At 47.4% G+C, this 19,057-nt stretch overlaps 1 protein-coding gene across 3 annotated transcripts in view; it reads right to left on the bottom strand.

Annotated features, from left to right (window-relative positions):
- The window catches only part of MRTFB (myocardin related transcription factor B), a 172,599-nt gene that overhangs the window by 118,090 nt on the left and 35,452 nt on the right, over positions 1-19,057 (bottom strand). The gene's annotated exons all lie outside the window — the stretch shown is intronic.

Genomic DNA, 19,057 nt, shown 5'->3' on the forward strand with positions numbered 1-19,057 from the left:
CTTGAGCCCCACCAGGAGTGATCCCTGAACATCACTGGGTGTAGCCATAAATAAATAAATAAATAAAACGATCTTATGGAATGTAAATGATACCACAATAAGTCTGTTTTGCGAAGAAAAAAAACAATAATGTAATCTGCATGTTTATAAAGCACTTTTATGTTTAATTGCCAGAAATTGGAAGCCACCTGAACATCCTTCAATCAGTGAAATAAATAAAACACAGGTGCAGCCATATAACAGAAAACCACAGAGCAGCAGAGCAATAAGCTACTATCGCCTGCAACAAGAGGGCACAATCTTAAATGCCTTATGCGAGTGAAAGTTTCCTCAAAGGGCTGCAGCACATGCACAAATGTGAAAAGGTCAAGACATAGGTACAGAGAACAAGCCAGTGGCTGCCAGGAGTGGGGCTGATAACAAACACCGAATCAGCGCAATTTGGGGGTGATGGAACCGTTTTGTGTCTTGATGGTGGTTACACAACTCTGTGTCAGAAATTAGAACTGTATCCCCAAACTACCACCTCATGTGAATTAAAAACATATTTAAGGGGTTTGGGAGTTAGCACAAGGAGTCGGAGCACATGTCTGGCAGGCAGAGGCCCTGTTTTGGATCCCCCATCTCTGTGGGCTTCCAAGCACTCCCAGGTGCAGCCCTGGTGGCGGATGGCATCCTGGATCCAAGCAGTACCACACCCCGGGGCCCAGCACTGAACGGTCTGGCCGATGCAGTCAGGGAGAGCATCACTGGGAGTGGTCACCCTAGAGCCCGAGGGTCCCTGAGCTCTGTTTGGGAGCCCCCCTCCCCACTCAAACATCTATAATACTACTAATCATGTTACAATTTTTAATAGCAAATTATTAAAAACTAGTAATTTTCAATAGGAGATTGTGGACTTAAATGCATTATCATATATTCATACACTATAACACTATATAATTATATAAATGATGCAGCTTACCAGGTAGTTCTGACATGGAAAGATAACAACTTGATCCTAAGTCAATTAGAAAAGGGGAAAAACATGGATACACACAAAATTAACTCTAGCTAAGACACAAGAAAGAATTAGAGCAGCACTTGACTGAGTGTGAGTAGGACAGTGGCAGAAAAAGAGTGGATTTTCATATTGTTTAATTATTTGGATGTGTGAAACAGATAGAAACCAACGTTTTTTGAATACTTGCTGACCCACTTCATACTTTGTCAGTTTTGTGTTGTATGAAATTGATGTGCCTTTTGTATCTGCATCGAAGTCAATGGTTACAATATTAAACTCAACAGAGTCAACAGAATTAGGAAAATATTTGCAAGGAATAAATCTTCCTCAAACCGATGTCACTATGTCATTCTTCACTATCACAGCTTTATAAAATGACAAAAAGCATCACTGGATGGGTAAGCTGCTCAACCTCCCTAAGTCTCTTGGTGAAATGGATGGAAACAGTCTCTTCCTTGCAGCGGGCAAATTTAGTGAGACAGCATATGCCAAGTGCCCGGAATGGCCCTGGCATGGGAAGGCATTCGGCACGGGCTCCCTGGTTCCTTTCCCATGATGCTTGCTCCTGTGACAGACCTTCTGCAGATCTGTGGTGAAGAGCACTTGTGCCTCTGTGGGCAGTTTGGGTTCAAATTCCAGCTCTGAAATTCTCTGACTGGTGAGCAAGTCACTGATACTTCCAAAGCTGCAGGATCCTGAGTTTAAAAGGGGGTGACAGAGGTACTTACTAGGTTTAAAGGGAGAAGCTCCAGGCACAAAGAAAGGCCAAAAACATTAGCAATTAGCATTATTATTCTGCCTACCACATTCCTGGTTCCCTAGTGCGTGAAATAACATAGAGGCATGCAATTATTATCTAAAAGAGGTGAAAAAAATTTATGCTAAACCTCGCTTCTCGCATGTCTTGACTTTCTAATTATACTTTAAACTTCCAAATAGAAGTATGTTCCTACCAAATATTCTGACACACACACACACAAATATTCTGATAATAGGGTTTCAAAGTTCCCCTAGCACAGGCATAATGAAGGTTAGTTCTAAAAGTTAATAGGGGTTGAAATAAATATTTATATTTTATATTGTTTTCTCCAACATTTGCAATTTAACAGACCTTGGATTTCTAGGCTATGTGGCATTCTAATATGACTATATTTCTGAAAAAGAAATTTAATCCAAAACAAAGAAAGTAGATAAGGCACTTGCCCTGCACATGGCCGATCTGAGTTTGATCCCCCACATCCCACAGGGTCCCAGAGCCCTGCCAGGAGTTACCCCTGAGCACAGAGTCAGGAGTAAGTCCTGAGCACTACCAGTTGTGAACCCCCCCACAAAAAACAATATAGAAAAGAAAGAAAGGCATTGTTTATAGCCACTTCTTAAAAATAGGTGTTCAAACTAATCTCAGAGGACTCCAAGAATTTTCCAAAGGTTTTTTTTTTAATAAAGTTCAATCAGTAAAATAGAAGTTTTCTGTATACTTTTAATTTCTCATAAAAGATATTTTTAGCTTTTTCTTAAAGTAGCCAGAGGCTCATCATTCAGAAATTAGTCCTTGAGAGGACTAATTTAGGGTTACAACTTCTGCACTGGGAAATGACTAAAGTCATGGAGGAAAAGGCAGCCCTGATTTCTGTGTTCTGCAAACCCTTTGTTTCCAAGCAGCATTATTTTCATTATTTCCTATAAATACCCCAGTGACTTTAAGAAAAATATTTTTCAGATTGAAACGTTTGAAAAATCTATAGTCACCACTTGGAAATGACCTCAGTACATTATAACCCTTTGAAAACAGACTTAGAGCATAAAAACCCAATTTGCCAAGTAAGAAACCATTGTACAGAATTTCATTGAAAAAGATATTGCAGAAAGGAAAATAAAAAGTAGTCTTTCTCTTTACATGCCATAGGAGTGGAAATAAAATATTTTCCCCAAATTTGGGGAGCTACAGGAGGAACTGTCCACCAGACAACTCCCTTCCCTTCGAGGGTGGCATCTCCACGTCTTTGCCAGCTGGTGCTTCCATTCGACCAGGGGCAGGAATCACAACGCCCATGTGAGAGTGCGGGTGCCCCCCGTGCTTAGGCTCCAATTGTGATCCCGCAAGCAGAGCTGGCCCCAGAAAGGGGAGACAGAGGCACCTGGCCAGCGGGCTCACACACCGCAGACAGCTGTGTCCGCACACCCCTCGGGCTCTTGCTTCTGGGCACACTGTGCACAGCACCCCTAATGCTCCCCCACAACATGGCCCTGGAGTCTGCGGACACAGGGCTCTGTACCTGCAGGGCCTGGTGAAGTTCACTGGGTGCCTCAGTACAAAAAGGGGGCACACAGCAGAGTCTTGAGCAAACCAACACTAGCAAACAGCAGAGTACACCGAATACACAGGGGGAAAAGTAAAATAAGAGAGGAAGAGTGCAGTCATTAGGTCTAGATCTAAATATATGCCAAGGAAGCACCCAGGGGCAGAGACAAGCCTTGTGTGTGGAAGGCCCTCGGTTTGATTCCTGGCATCAAGCAGAACTGCTGTGTGCACCTCAGACACTCAAGAGAGCTGAGGAGAGATGAACCAAAGAAATGGAAGCGAGAGGAAGAGGCTGTAAAAAGAGGCTGGGAAAGAAGAGACAGCTCCAGGGTCCCTGTGCGCCGCTGCAGGAGGGAGGCCAGGCTTGCAGCCCAGCACCACCAGATAGGAGACGGGGAGACGGACGGACAGACAGACACAGCAGCACACAGCAGCACATGCCAGTCCCCGAGTGTGTCCCACAGAGGGGCCCTATGTCCGCTGCAAGTGAAGCAGGCTGAAATGAAGTGACGAATTCTGTCTGGCAGTCGCATCTCAAGTGTTCAGGAGCTACTGTGCAAGCAGCAAGAAAGAACATTTTTATCACTGCTGAAAATCCTGTTGGTTGATGCTGTTCTGTCTGTACCCTGTGGTTTATGTAAAATGCTTATAAAGACTATATTGCAGATTTACAGTCTTCAAAGAAAAACGAAGATATTTTCAATTAAAGATAGGTTTTATTTTCCCATTCTGCATCTCTCTCCTTTCCTCCTCTCTCTCTTTCTCTCTCTCTCTCTCTCGCTCTCTCTGTCTCTGTCTCTGTCTCTCTCTCTCTCTCGGTGATGTTCTTGGGTCATATCTAGTGATACTCAGGGGTTACTCCTGGCTTTGCACTCAGGAATTAATGCCTGGGTTGGCTGTGTGCAAGCAAATGCCCTACTTACTGCACTATCACTCCAGTCCCTCTGCATCTCTGAATAGTTATTTTTCAAACATCACAGAAACACCAGAAGTCTCATAAAGGTTTAATAGCCTGAACATTAGTCGATTTTTCTCTAAGTTATTTGATTCTTATTCAGTTTTACTTATGAGTTCAAACACCACCAAAATTTAAAAAATGGTTACAGACATTTGGAACATCATGACATTACTCTTGATTTTTCAAAATCTAAAAAAAAAATAAAATAAAAGAGGTCATGTTACTCATTCTTAGCAGAACCACTGTTGAAGTCCCTTGCAGTTTTAACAAACAATTTTCCCGCCAAGATTTTTTATTGAATCCCTGTAAGATAGACTCTTATAAAGCTGTTCATGATTAGGTTTCAGTCACAGTGTTCCATCAACCACCCCTCCACTAATGTACATTTCCCAGCACCAGTTTTATTTTCTTGACAAACATTTTTTGTTTTTCTTTTTGGGTCACACCCGGCTATGCACAGGGGTTACTTCTGGCTCATGCACTCAGGAATTACTCCTGGCAGTGCTCAGGGGACCATATGGGATGCTGGGAATCAAACCCGGGTCGGCTGCATGCAAGGCTAACGCCCTCCCCGCTGTGCTATTGCTCCAGCCCTGACATTTTCTTTTCCCAACAAATTTTTTTAATAAAAGCCTTTATATTTAAAGGAATAACTTTTTTTTTTCTTTTTGGGTCACACCCGGCGATGCACAGGGGTCACTCCTGGCTTTGCCCTCAGGAATTACTGCTGGCAGTGCTCAGGGGACCATATGGGATGCGGGGATCAAACCTTGGTCTGCTGCGTGCAAGGCAAACGCCCTACCTGTTGTGCTATTGCTCCAGCCCAAAAAGGAGTAACATTTTATTTTATTTTATTTTTTCTTGCTTTTTTAGGTCACACCCGGCAATGCACAGGGGTTACTCCTGACTCATGCACTCAGGAATAACTCCTTGCGGTGCTCGGAGGACCATATGGGATGCTGGGAATCGAACCCAGGTCGGCCACGTGAAATGCAAACGCCCTACCCGCTGTGCTATGGCTCCAGCCGCAGGAGTAACATTTTAAAATAGAATTCAATTTTTCCCAACTCCACTAATCCTAGACTAAATAAAAAGAAGAAGGTCCATGAACTGAAGGGGGGAAAAGGGCAAGGGACGAGCTCGTCTTCCCGTGAAGGGCCACAGAGACAGCCAGAGCTCCTCAGACTGCCTCTAAGGACTTTCTCAAGTCGCAGAAGTTAGAAGCATCAGCTTGGTTTGAGAAGAGTTTAACTTTTAAAGAAGAGTTCAGAGAAAGATCTCCAGGTTAAAAAAAAAAAAAGCAAAAAACCCCTTAAGATTTCCACACAAGTTTGAGGGGAATGCACAGCTCACAACATCCTGGCCCTTAGACCCCTAGGGCCAGCCGCTGGCTGATCCCAGCCCCAGGCCCCACTGCCAGCCCACCACCAGGCAGATAGGAGCCCTCAGAAACCCCACCAATGTCACAGCCAGCTCTTCCGTCGGGCAGTCACCCACTCATCCATCACTAGCTCAACTTGCAGCCACAGATTTTCCCTGGGGCTTTAAGATGTCTCTGACGAAAAGCGCTCGTGAGTGGAAGAGAGATGAAGAAGACCTGCTGTTAACTGGAGGGGACGGTCTCCCCCGAGCAACACTTAACAAGGCCAGGACACATTTTTGGTTGCCACGGCATGACAGTGGCCCTTCTGGGATCTAATGGACGGACCCTGCTGCACATCCCGTAACTGGTGCCTCCGTGCCAGCTCCCACAGGAGGAACGAGCCAAACCAGAATGTCCATGGCGCCACGGGAGAGAAACCTCCGAGGGGTAATTTAGCACAGACGGCTTAAAACCTTCCCCGCGCACGACCCCATCATAACCAAGAGACGCAACCGGGTGGGCGCTGCCAGACACAGCATGGATCCGTGACACAGTGGTTTGGGGATGAATTCTGGGGTGTTCTGTTGCTCAGAAAGTGTTATCTCATTCTGCTGCTCAGAAAACATTAACTGTTGCCACTAGCAGTGTGTGTGTGTGTGTGTGTGTGTGTGTGTGTGTGTGTGTGTGTGTGTGTGTGTGTGTGTGTGTGTGTGTGCCCATAGTCTAAGAAGCTGTGTTTGAGAACCATGTTTAAGAGGTGTCAGAGCAGGGCAAAGACCAGAGAAACAGCAAGCAAAGGCCTTGGAGGGGATGGGACACCAGTCAGTCCTACGGAGGTGGACACACCTGCTCCAGGAAATGAGTGACATGATTGGTTCACAGTCAGAAGGAGGTGCCACTCAAACACAAAGGGACACCTGGGGGTCTGGTCAGGAAGTCTCCAGCTAGAGGTGGAAGTTTCCTCGGAAATGATGTTTCACTCAAAACCCGAACAGAGGGCTTGTTAGAAAAGGATGGGGGATGGAGGCGGGAGGCTGGGGCCAGGCCACGCACAGGCCAGCAGGATGCTGGAGGAAGCAGCACGCTGGTCTCAGGTGCAGGAAGTGGCTACCCTGGGCTGGAGAGGTAAGCTAGGCCCAGACCACCACGAGCTTCCGTGACAGAGAAATCTGTTTTTGACCTTTAGAGCGTTAAGAAGCCATGGACAGACTCACATAGAGGAGTAAAGTAAGCTCGCGTTAGGACCGTCACCGAGGAGAGAATCACTAAGGAATGAATAGGACCCCAGCAAATGCAGGGGACTCAATGGCTTGACTAACGGGGGCTTCAGGAGACAGATGCTTGGATGGCATGCACCCCACAGAGATAACTATTGAGCAATTCAAGAGCCCTCAACCTCCAAAGCCCCCAAGTTGTTTTATAATTCATCTGTGGCCCCATTTGACCACAATTATAGGTCAGCAAAACCTGAACCTGAGTTATGGCTATTTATCCTGTTGATTGTGATTTCAAAACAGAAGCATTTATGTCTATCTTGGGGTGCTACCCTAGACGCTACCTGGTAGATTACAACACTTAAAAAAAAAGGATATTCCAAAATAAAACTGGCTTCCAGGGCTTAAGAAAAGGGATTGTGGACCTTTATGCTAGATGCTGCATAAACCTTTGTCGAGAGACATTAAATTGGGCAAAGCGGGTTACTGAGTGATGCTTTGTTCAAAATACTGACATCAGGAACTTCCATATATCATGCATTTGCCTCAAAACCCAGGAAATTTTTTTAAAGTAAAACAGATTTTATTTGGAGGAGTTTTGAAGGGAAGGAGGAAGAAAAAAGTGGGAGAGTGGAGAGTAAGACAGTAACACCCAGAGAGAACATGGGCTTCTCCAAGGGCGGAGAGAGCCCCTACACATATCCCAGCGTTAGACAGGAAAGCATTAAAGTACACATCTCAAGAGGGGAGATGCGGACGACATATGTGCTCAGCCATTCTGGTGCAGACAAGCACATGGGTTCGGGCAGCATATATGCGCCCTTCCTTTGTTCAAGGTGTCTTTTATAGGCTCTTCTCGGGTTGTCTTGATATGGAAGTTCTGGAGTCTTCTCCGGGCTGGATCACATTTTAATCAGATTAAGGGAGAGGTGCAAGGGTTTGAGGAACTTCATGGGGAGGGGTCCACCTTCCTCACTGTCTTATCAGGTCTGTTTTCTGTATCCAGAGGGTGGATCAATCTTAGGATTTTCCTCCCAGAAGTTCTGTTGACCTAAGTTTCATTGCCAAAGGCCTTTCCCTGTCTGCCTGCCTACATCACATTCCCGCCTAGAGACTGTACCCCCTTCAATCTTGAAGGGAGAATGGTTGAAGTCCAGTCTTCTGGAGTTGCTTCATGCTGACAAAGGGGCGCTGACCCTGCCTACACAAGGGGTGAAATCTCATGCTACCTTATTCAAAACCCAGGAAATCTTCATGGGGCCATTAATGGAGAGATGAGGACACTGTTGGCAGGACTGGAGTTGGAACATCAGAGGCCTAAAGCTATTGTCAACAACTTTGTAAATCACGGTGTCTAAAAAACAAACAAAAAAACCCAGGAAATTTGGAGCATAATCTTAACAGACTAATGGCAGTGAATTGGTGAAAAGAACTAAAACAGAATTTATTTACTTCATGGTTCCTCTTCCAAGGACTGCCACACAGAAAAGCAGATGCGACTGTAATGAGAAGCAGATCTTCATCTCTGAACTATTCTAAGCGAAGCCAGTTAAGAGTTGAAAGACAGGGGCTGGAGTGATAACATAGCAGGTAGGGCATTTGCCTTGCAAGGGTGTTTGCCTTGCACGCAACCGACCTGGGTTCGGTTCCCAGCATCCCATATGGTCCCCCACACATTGCCAGGAGTGATTCCTAAGTGCAGAGCCAGGAGCAACCCCTGCGCATCGCCAGGCGTGACCCAAAAAGAAAAAAAAAGGGCTGAAAGACAGAGAGAGTACAGGGGCATAAGGCCTTGTACCATGGATGACCCAGGTTTGATCCCTGGCACCACATATGTTCCCCTGAGCACCTCCAGGAGTGATCCCTGAGCACAGAGCCAAAGAGTGAAAGTCCTGGGTGTGGGCCAACAAAACAAAACAAAGCAAAAACACCAAAACAGAGTTGAAAGACATTTGTGGCCTTGCTCTCAGGGACCCTTGGCATGACCAAGAAGATACCTTTGTGCTTTCTCTGGAGAGAAGTCCCAGACCTTTCTGTACTCATGTCACTACTGCAAACACTTGCATCAGTCAAGTGGTGCTCAAGTAAGCATGGCCACAGGCCACCACCACCATGGCATGCATGCATCAGTCCTCCTTTCAGCGGGATCTGGGACGAGGCGTCTATATGCGGGCACCACAGCCCCTGTCTCTATGTGTCCATGGCCTCTACATGTATGGTATTTGCCTCCAAAACCTGGAAATTTTAATGGGGTCATTAAAGGCCACCGGGCTCCATGCAGCAGACATGGTCCGTCAGAGGAGAGGCACACGGCTGCAGCACATGCCCACAGTGAGGTGTCTGACACTTGAATGACAGCAGAGGAGCCTAGTGCAGCTGGACGGAAAGACTCTTGGAAAGACCACCCGAAAAAGTGCAGTGATCTGGGGCCAGAGTGATAGTACAGCAGGCAGGGTGCTCGTCTGGCATACAATCAACCTGGGTTTGGTCCCCGGCACCCCATAAAGCACTTCAAGCCCGCTAGAAATGATCCCTGAGCACAGAGCCAGGAGTAAGTCTTAAAAAGGGGAAAAGATAAACTGAAGCCAGCCAGAGACTACGATAAAACAAATGCAGAACACTGAGGGAGGGAGGAAGAACGGGGAGCTCGGAAGGCAGCAGATACGGGGGAGAATGTCACGGTCTCAAATACAGGCTGGAAAGGCACACCTAGGAACTCCGTGATGTTCTAGAAGGTACTCTGCACCTACCAATTCAATGGAAGAAGCAGGATATAAAATACTTCAGAACTTATTTTATGGCTTATTTGGTCTAGGGGAAAACAACCCTTTCACAAAATGAAGTACACTAAGAATGCAGTTCCAATGGGTAGAAGAAAGAGCTGTATACAGAGTATTTTTCAATGAGTCTGAATAATAAATTCTGTCATCAGCAAGATGTTGCCAACTCTGAAAAGCAGTATGGTCTGGCAGGGTACTTTATAATAATAAACGTACCAGAAATATAATTGAAATATTTAGATGTCAATTGAGAAGATTGGCAACATTAAAGTTTCCAACCACAGACATATCCGTATAAATCATACTCTGCATTTTGAACCTGTGGCAGTTTGAAAAGAAAATGTTAGTATTCTAACCGAAATAGCCAAAAGAACTAGCCATCCACAGCAACTGCTTTTACTGACAGACTTGTTATCCCAAGCCAGAGAAGCAGACTCTAACTACTGATAGCATATTTAGCTTCTATCTGTATAATTTTCTTTTATCCTTAAAAAACAAAAACCAAACTTCAAAGCCTAGAGAACTAAAAGGCTCATATTTAACTAAATTCACCAAGGAGAATTGTGGGGGGAGGGGGTGCAGTGGTGGCAGGGAAGGGTGAATCAAGCTCTGTAAGGGAAAGGCTTGTTTTTTTTTAATGGACCTATTTGCCATACTTTTTGTCCTTTTGTTTTCTGGGAGCCACACCCAGCACTGCTCAGGAGTTACTCCTGGTTCTGCACTCAGGGACCACTCCTAGTGATGCTCAGTGTACTGCATGAGATGCCGGGGTCTAAACCCCAATCAGTCGATTGGAAGGCAAGTAAGTACCCTACCCGCTCAGGTCCCCCCATTATTATTTTTACTGAATCACTGATAGTTTCAAAATGTTCCTAATTGGGTTTCAGTCATACAATATTCCAACACCTGTCCCTTCAGCAGAGTACATTTTCCACAATCAGTGTCCCCAGGTGTCCCCAGTTTCTCTCCCACCATCCCCACCCCACCTCTATCTCTATGATAGTTCTCTCTCTCTCTCTCTCTCTCTCTCTCTCTCTCTCTCTCTCTCTCTCTCTCTCTCTCTCTCCCTCCCTCCCTCCCTCCCTATCTGGCCTGAGATGGAGACTTACCCTCCAATTATTTAGGGTCCCAGTCAATCAACTTCCTCAATAATAGAAACCTTCCTCTTCTCTCCACTTCTCTCCACAGACCCTTCCTAGCCTCACCCTAGAAGACGCGTTCTGTAAATCCATCCTTTACGGTTCCTATACCCATCTGCCCCTCCCTTCTTCCTTCTCTCTCTCTTCCTTCATTCATGACTGTTAATGTTCAAAAAACAGTCATTAAATATTTGCTCATTGCCAAGTTCCGTTCCAGTGTGTCTGGACATGGACTATTAATACTCACATGGAATTCCAAGTTACTACCACCCTCGTGGAATACGGGAACATGTCAGTGAGTCAAAGGTCTACTGCCAGCCCGTGGCCAGTGCTGGAGAAAAGAGCAGCACGGCAGGGACGGGAGTGAGGGTGCTGGTCAGGAGGTGAGCACTTGCAGTAGGGCAGCCAGAGGGGACCCTGCGCCCCTTTCGCCGTGAAGGAGGTGAGGAAGCTGGACGAGAACCGCCTGATGACGCAGACTTGGAGCGCGTTGAGTGCACCGGCTGCTGTTCAGAACAGACGGCAGCGGGAAAAGCAGGCTCCAGCCTTGCCGACGCTCTGCTCTGGGGATCCTTTCACGTGGGGACCTTTATCCACCCCCCACCCTGGCCCCAACCTGCACACTACTTGCAGGCGGACAGGGGACTCGGCCCATCACCTGTTCCCAACCCTCCAACCCCCTCAGCACTGATTCTCCCCTCATCCAACCCGGCCACCCACCTCAGTAACCGTTCTCTTACTGCCTCGGTCACTTACCCCATGTCACTGGCCAAACCCTGACCAGGCCTGTGTGTCCACCTCCCTTCTGACCTGGCCTCCCAGATCTGCTCATTCCTTTTCTCTGGATCCAACCAGCCACACCCTGACTGGGCCCTGTGTCACTCATTTCCACACACGGCCTCTCCTCCTCTTCCTGGTCGGCCACAGAAGACATGCTGGCCTCCCCGTGCCCCTTCACGGGCATTCACCGCCAACTAACCCCCACTCCTCTTCTGCCCCGGACAGGAGAAAATCGAACGGGGTTGAAGGAAGCGGAGCCAGAAGAGCAGGACTCTGGAGAGGGGCCCAGAAGGAACACCTCTGAGCAGGGAGGGCACCTTCACCACCGTGCGGGGAGGGAACAGCGGGGTGACGGGCAGTGGCAGGGTGGGGACCGGATGGGAAGGGTGGGAAGACATCTAGGACACTGTCTTCTGGTCGCTTCTCGGGGGGCGGTGAACAGAAGCCAGGTGATGCAGGGAGAGCTGGGAGAGGTGCTGGAGGCCTGAGAGAGCGGAGGAAGGCGCAGAGCGGGAGAACAAACACGCGTGCGTGGTGCCTCAGCGGCTGGGCCACCAGGCTCTTAAGTGCTCCAGCAACCTCTCCCAGCCTCGCTACCCCTGTGCAGTCCAGGAGTGAGCAGGGAGGGTTAAGGGTCACACACACACACACACACACACACACACACACACACACACACACACGTCAAAGACACTGGCCATGATTCTGGGGTGCCCCACCTAGACCCCTGAAGCCAAGCGGTGCTGAACAAGCTCAGAAGGGAGCGTCCCTCACAAGGCATCCTCATTCCTCCCAAGTGGATTCTGAACGTTTCCCAGCAACTTTCCCCTGGGTCTCTGGTCAATGTCGGTTCACAGCCCCTAGTGAGGGGGGATTCTGACCATCGCCAGATCCCTAACCCGCCCCCGCACCCCCTCTTTCCTCTCCCAGCACAAGGACTTGGTTTCTGTTTTACCAAAGGCAAAGGTCACATGATGGGAGCTTCTTGAAAACTTCCTTTCCCGATGACTCAGATCCCTACATGTTTACGTCTGCCAGGCCGGCCTGCCCGGCTCCCGAGGAGCCTTCCTGCTGTCTGCAGCGAACCCGCTGCCTCCCGCCAGCCCTCCCACCCCCGACCAGCAGAGCTGGTACGCGGCCTCCCTGCCTCTCACATCTTGAATGCGCCCAAGTTAGAGACGGCCAAAAGAGTTGATCCAGATGAGGGCCGAGAGAAAGTACGGTATCCCTGTTCTCAAGACTCTTGCCTTGCACACAGCTCACTGGGTCCAATCCCCAGCACCCCACAAACTCTGCCAAGAGTGACCCCCAAGCACAGAGCCAGGAGTAAGCTCTGAGCACAGCTGGGCATAGCCCCAAAAGATTAAAATATATAAATATATACACACATATCTATACGCATACACATATATATGCATACATATATATGTTTTTGGGCTAGTCGATGCCTCTGGTAAAATATTAAATTTTTTAATATTTAATTTTTTTATTTTTAATAAATAAAAATATATATTTAAAATATATATATATACACACACACACCGAATCATCCTGAATTATTTGAATTTACTGACAGTGTTTTTATTTTTAATGCTGATTAATTTTATGGCAGGCATTTAGTATTGCTATTTTCCTTCCTCTTTTGATAATACAGAGTTGCAACAACATGTTATTCTAAGATAAAGAAAAACTCTGGAAATATGCCAAATCCTTGAGGCCAGCAAGGTAGCGGGGTGGTAAGGTGCTTGCTTTGCACGTGGCTGACCCAGGTGCAGTCCCGAGAACCAGCAGGAGTGATCCCTGGGTACAGAGCCGAGAGTGAAGCCCTGGGCATAACCTCCCCTTGATTTGTTTTGACCCCTCTATCCAAACAAATTGAAAAAAAAAAAAAATGAAGCCAAATCCTTTGAGAAAAAAGAAAGGGAATTACGTTCTCTTAATTTTTAATAGGACAAGACTTGATTTTTTACAAAACTTCTGCTGTAAAATTTACCTGTCTGATTCTGCCCAGACCCCCACGAGTACAAGTTTTCTGTGCAATCAGGAAAGTCTTTCTGTTTCTGCCACAGGCATTTTGCTTTCACAGGGACCCTCTGTGGGCCTACTGCCATGTCATTTCCTGCTGGGTGCCGGCTCAGGACCCCCGGAGGCCAGCCAGGCAGCGCACCACAGGTAGGATCAAACCATCCCACGGCTGGGGCTGTGCGTCTGCCCAGCTCCGTGAGCAGCTGCCTGCGGGCCGGCCCAGGGTGGCACGTGCAGCATGTGGCCATTCTGAATGTCTCGAGACGCGGTCCCTGGAATTGGAGAAGAGACAGCAAGGTCTCTCAAGGACAAATCTCCCATGAGTTAGTCCCTAACGAAAGCGTGACCAGCAAAGCGTGCACAATTCAGGTGGCAAACTTGATCTTTGCTTTGTATGGTCCCCTAATTTTATTTCCACATCCCATTCATTTTGAAATTTAATATTTTACCAGAGGCATCGACTAGCCCAAAAACATAAACAGAGAAGTGCATCTGCTTCCTCTGCAGCCTCAGCACCATCTTTTCTGTGACCGAGTGGCAGGTGCTGTTCAGTTTATTTTCATGCACATAAACGAAGCCCTTGAACTTGGAGTGAGGAAAAGCATTCAGTTTAATGTTTAAAAAGGAAGGAACTACACAAACAGCTTCCGTTAGAACAGCCTGCTTTTTCAGCTTCCTGTATAAAAATAATGCTGTATTTTTATAAGACTTGCTAAGAAACAATGAAGAAATTATATTTACGCCTTTAGACAGTTAAGCTTCCATTCTTTAAAGGCCAAACTTTTCTTGAAATAATTTTGATGTTTTGACCAAGTAAGTCAGGAGAGACTAATGAAACAAAAATGTGAACAAAGCTTAAAATGGAGTGTTCAATATAAGGGGTTCATATTTTCTTCCAGTATTTGACAGACATGGAGACTTTTTACTTTGAATAGCCACAGAAATCAAGCTCCTGTGTTGATTTCTTTGTTTTCTTTGTATGGATGCTGCTGTTATGAAATTGTTTTGATTAAAACACATAGACGCTTACACACAAACCAAACTCACTATTAAATATAGCTCTTCAGATTCTAACTGAACCGAAAATAAGTATTATCTTTAAAAAAATGTATCCAGGATCCCAAGTCCCAGGGGAGCGAGGAGCCATCTCCTAGGATAAAGACTTTCAGTATCCCCTCCTAACTTCTATGTAGAAGTCAAGCTCCCAGGGTCATCTCTCCGTAAGGGTTTCCACAGCTACATGTGCATACCCAGAAAGATGATTACGTTGTCCACCAGCTGTAAGTTCTCCCCATGCATAATTCAACAGTTACCACTCTGCATTTAGAAATCTTCTGTCCGTGGTTGCTAAATGAACTGAAGCTTCTCATGAAATTCAACCTTCGTGCTTCCAAGAATACTCCTTCCTGCGTGTGAACTACTATTTCACCTCACCGAAACAGCCCAGAGTCCAGCATGCTAGAGGATTCCATACACTTGGCTAGGAAAGAGTACTCAGGTGTGCAAACACAGAGCGTGTTCCTCTCAGGTTTCCTGGATGGTCCCGACCTCTCCCTCACCCGTTTCCTTCGCCGCGTCCAGCATCAGGCCCTGCTGTTGTTGCAAATCCAGAGCTCGGAGGAGCACATGGCTCCGGTCTAGGACAATGTTTTTCAGCCTTTTCCAACCACGGCCCCCTTCTGACCTTGTTTTCTTCCTGTGGCTGCCCCATCCTCCCAGCTGGCCTCCCAGTCTTGTGCCGTCACCACCCAGCTGGGGGATTTTCCCTTGAGGCCCGCCTGGAACACCCGAGGAGCCCACGCTGAGGAGCGCCGCTCTCGGAGACCAAAGCCGCGGGGAAGCAGTTGGGCTTGCTGCAAGCTCCAACCTGGAACACATGCTCCCGTGGGATGGCCCAGACAAGAATCAGGGGTGGGAGCTGAAGGCAGCAGCGGCAGTGACTGGAACAGGAGCACAGGGACGCAGAAACTGAGAGGAAGGGAAAGAAAAGCAGGTCCCGTTCTAGAGTTCCTCCTACGCCCGCGTGAGCTCTCTCCCTGGGGCACTCTGCAAGGTACTGCGCGGCCTTTCTCCCAGGTGGCCCCACTGCACCAGCTTTATCTTTGTGTGTCTGTGAGCGCCTCAGGCCCTCAGGTGAAAGACTGCATGTTTCCATCTCCCCCGTGTCCCTAGCCTTGCTGGCGGGCAGCAGTCATCTTTGTTGGTGAGTGGGGAGAGACCACAATGAGGGTGATGGAGCATCTCCTGCCCCCAACCGTGCCCACCTCACATCCCGTGACTAATGCTCAGCCCCTGGAGCCACTGAGATACCACGCACAGAAAGGGACAGGGTAAACCTCTCCCTAGGGAAGGACAGACATGTGCTCATCTCTTAGGGGCCTGACAAAGTGATGCCATTTCAATGACTCTGAGCATCCTAGCAGCAGCCCTGAAATTACCCACAGGGCTCTGCTCCCCTCTCAAATCAGGCAGGGTCACTACCTGGTCTCTCATGGCTGTTTCCGGGTTTATAGCTTCTTTAGTTTGGCCCAACTGGTATCCCCGCCCTCTCTCTAGCATTCTACACTTAGATTCCCTTGAAAACAGTAACGAGGCCATATAAGCTCATCTATTCATCAATAAACTGGACCACATCACAGACAGCCATGCAGCACAGTGTAGCATACACTTAACTTTACTTTTGTTCTCAACTAAGCTGAAAGTTGCCTGAAGAGCAAAGCTATTCTAGCTCTGAAAGTGTGAGACTGAATCCAAAACTGAGCATATAGAAGGTGTTCAGAATGGGGCAGCCACAAAGAAAGATTTGTAGTCTAGCAAGAGTGGGCAATGTTTTAAAACTATAGTACCCACACTGTTGCAAAAGTATTCCAAGTTACCAGAAAACTCAAATGAATAATACTGATATGATTAATGAATTCAAAGAGAGGAGAGATAGAGGAGACACTGTACAGAGGGGATATAGGAGCATGTTCTTTGCATCTGGGGCCAGCTCAATCCTTGTCACTGCATATCCCCCGAGTGTCACTGGGGATAGTCCCAGTGGGACCAAGCATGATCTGATTGCCCTGGTGGTTCCCAGCACTACAGAGCTCAAACAGTACCATATCCTTGGGCCCGTTCATTAAATCACTGACTGTCATCGCTGGAAGTGGCCCACTGAGCACCATTTGGGAGACCCTCGGTCCCCAAAAGAGCAATTTGCATCTACTTAAATCTTCCTCAGTGTTCAACTCTGAGCTATATTCATCAGATTTAGTGTTTCACTAAGTGCCCATGAGGTTTGGAGACTTTAAATCCTTAACCAACTCACGATGGCACAGACTGGCACAGGGGAAGCTGGCAGGCTGACACCGGAAACTACCTGTCACTGGTGCAGGGACTGAAACATTTCACTCTCCCAACACTTCTGAATAGTGTTACAGAGAATATGTATTATAAAAAACAAAAAGAAGAGGCTGGAGTGATAGCACAGCGGGTAGGGCGTTTGCCTTGCATGCGGCCGACCCGAGTTCGAATCCCAGCATCCCATATGGTCCCCTGAGCACCGCCAGGGGTGATTCCTGAGTGCATGAGCCAGGAAGGGACCCCTGTGCATCGCCGGGTGTGACCCAAAAAGCAAAAAAAAGAAACCTGTCTCAGTCTCGAAAAACAGGTTAAGGACCTCCACGGGCCCCCTCGAAGCTTGGCCCCCTCAGTCTCTGCTGTGGGCACACTGTCTTTGTCCCATCCCCTGTCCATCAGGCAAACGCCCCGACCCTGCATGTCACCCACAGCCTTAACTCCTGCTGTGCCTCGCGCATGCAGCCCGCTCCACACACACACTACGTGTCCACTCTCATTTCCCAGGGAGAGCCTGCGCTCCGAGCGGGGAGAACTGCATCTTCTCGGGTGTTCGCCCGGCCTCCGTCACAGTCCCTCTGCAGAGCCAGGGCAGGGCCCATGTTTGCTCCGGAAATAGTTGCTAGATAGCATTAAGATTCTAAGTTGGCAACATCTATCCTTCACAGAAGATCTGTATTGAGAGCTACATCATAACTTTCAACTTAATAATTGAAATGTTTCCATAGTAACTAGGCAAAGTGCTTCTTATAATACTGGAAGAGGCACGTTCTAACTTAAGGTTCAACCCACTGAAATACTTCACAATCATTTGCTTTTGTTCTTCGTGTGAAGAGACAGAATGACAGCATTTAACTTTCTGTAACTTCCTCTCTTTAAGAACACTCTAACACACTAACAATAAATCAAACCTCATTTTTCAAACAGGACGACTATAATTTCCATTTGCGAAAGAACAGCATCTTATTACTTCACACATCTAAAATATCTATAAAAGAACAATGCATCTAATCAAGACATACCTATATTTCATATCTGACAGAATGAAAGACACAAATTGTGACATTCTATTCTTAAAGTAAACATCTCTCCTTTCTGACAACTGTCCTTTCAGACAAGATGCCACGGGAGAGAGACCACCCTGCGCTGATTTAAAACATGGTCTGAGTTAGGCAAAGGGCGGAGACAGTCTAAGACAACCTCTTCAGTCCCCTATTTAGTTCAATAATTTTGTTTTCTTTACTTTTGGGGGTCACACCCAGTGGTGCTCAGCCACACTCCTGGCTCGGCACTCAGGGATCACTCCTGTCACACTTGGGGGACCATATGGGATGCCGGAGATCGAACCCAGACTGGCTGCATGCACGGCAAACACCCTACCCATTGTGCTACCGCTCTGACGCCCAGTTCAGTATTTTTTACTCCAAGAAAAAGAAAGAAGTATGCAACTGTTCATTCTGAAGCAAGCTGCTTACTTTCTGAAAGTCTTAAGATGCCCATGAAAGTAAGGTTTAACTTCTGGGCGTTCACATCTTAAAAAAAAAAAGTCTCCTTCTTCTTCCACCTTCCTCCACTCCTAATTACTGGACCAACAAAGAGCACTGTGGCACCTGGATAGCCCTCAACTCTAGAGGACAGAGTAGAAGTGCGCCTGCCTCTCAGCTTAAGCGTGAGCTACTGTGCCAGCGGGAGTGCCAGCCAAGGCCAGGTGCCCATCACGCCTGACGCTGGGGGAGCTCCTCAGTGGGCAGCTCCACAAGTTAGTGAAAGGGGCTCACACAGTAGAGATAAGGGCCAGGAGGATCGTTCCATGGCTTGGAAGCTGGCCTCACGTGCTGGGGGAAAAGGCAGTTGGGATAGAGAAGGGGCCACTGAGTCAATGATGGGTGGAGCGCTTGCTCGGGATGGGAGATGCGTGCTGAAAGTAGACCATGGACCAAACATGACGGCCACTTAGTACCTGTATCACAAACTATAACATCCAAAAGGAGAGAGTCAGAGGGGATGTGCCTGCCACAGAGGCAGGAGGTGGGAAGGGGTGGGGGTGGTGGGAGGGACACTGGGAACATTGGTGGTGGAGAATGGGCACTGGTGGAGGCATGGGTACTTGAACATTGTATGACTGAAACGTAATCATGAAAGTTTGTAAGTCTG

This window comes from Sorex araneus, chromosome 4 (assembly GCF_027595985.1).
Source record: "Sorex araneus isolate mSorAra2 chromosome 4, mSorAra2.pri, whole genome shotgun sequence".
In the NCBI taxonomy this organism is placed as follows: Eukaryota; Metazoa; Chordata; class Mammalia; order Eulipotyphla; family Soricidae; genus Sorex; species Sorex araneus.